Genomic DNA, 1,255 nt, shown 5'->3' with positions numbered 1-1,255 from the left:
TCTGGTTTATTTCTTTATGCATGGAAATTGTTCTAATTTGAGTGACTGCCAGCCATTTCAGGAGCCCAGCAGCAATTCCAGCAATAACCCCATGAATTGGCTTCCATTTCACTGGCTCAATACTAGAATTTGGGTGTAGAAAATACTGAAGGCACAGAACTTATCCTCACTTACTTGGTTTGTCCCCTTCTTGCTTCAAGCCTACCAGTCCTCACCAAAAGATAAAAACTAAGAACCTTTTGGTTCATTCCTATTTGAGGATGTGGGAGATGAATAGAATGCAATTGCCAGTCACATTATATATATCAGAATTATTGAGGATGGGGGAAACTATAGAGTCACGTGGCTTCAGCTAAAGAAAAATAGCAATGTTATCCAGTTTTTGAGTACCTACTATTATGGTAGGTACTACAGTGATGTTAATCTATTTAGTCTTAACCTATGATTGTGAAAATTGAGGCTGGAAGAGATTTAGTAATTTGACCAAAACTATTACATGTTGACAAGTGTGTTAAATATCATGTCCATCTGACTTAAAAGCCCATGCATTTCGTGTAGGCACATCTTTATGTCACAAAGTGGATGACATTGCTTAAACAGTATGTATTATAAGAATTTTTCTATCCTTATTAAAGAAAGTGCTGATCTCTCTGTTCATGGATTCACTATGTTAGCATGAATAAGAGATAGGATAATTTCCTGATTCTTCTGAAATGGCTAGAGTTTAACTTTTTTTTAGATCAGTTTACTTTACTTTTGTCATATTCAAAGCTAAATTATCAACTTAGAATGTTTCCAGGACTGCCTTTGCTTGGCTCATCTAGGTTGATAAATGTATGTTATAATTTAGAAATAACATTTAAATCAGGACAAAAGGAATTACTGTCGAGATGTCTAAATATGGGAGAGAGGAGTATATGTGTACTCGTAAAGTAATACTTTAAATTTTCATCACTTTTATTGATATATAAATTACGTATGGTAAAATTAAACAATTATACATATGATTTAATAATTTTGAAAAATACATTCTGTCATGTATGTTTGTCATATATATGTATGTTTGTCAGGCATATTGGCCTAAGCTAACATTTATCTTCTGCTATAAAGGAGAATCATATATTTTCTATGTAGGTAATATATTAATCAAGATTTTTGTAATACTTAAAACTTACACATTTCCTGTACTTCTAGCATATTTGTTACTCATAAGCTTTTAGAAAAACTCAGTGCCATGCCTATTTAAATTTCTCAT

The 1,255-nt window shown here is 32.3% G+C and overlaps 1 pseudogene; it reads right to left on the bottom strand.

The window, feature by feature from the left end:
- Positions 1 to 554: 554 nt before the first annotated feature.
- On the bottom strand, positions 555 to 666 carry LOC132017092 (U6atac minor spliceosomal RNA; annotated as a pseudogene).
- Positions 667 to 1,255: the final 589 nt, after the last annotated feature.

Source organism: Mustela nigripes, chromosome 4 (assembly GCF_022355385.1).
Source record: "Mustela nigripes isolate SB6536 chromosome 4, MUSNIG.SB6536, whole genome shotgun sequence".
NCBI classification, from domain to species: Eukaryota; Metazoa; Chordata; class Mammalia; order Carnivora; family Mustelidae; genus Mustela; species Mustela nigripes.
The sequence above is the reverse complement of the archived record's forward strand: the minus strand, read 5'-3'. Positions and strand labels throughout refer to the sequence as shown.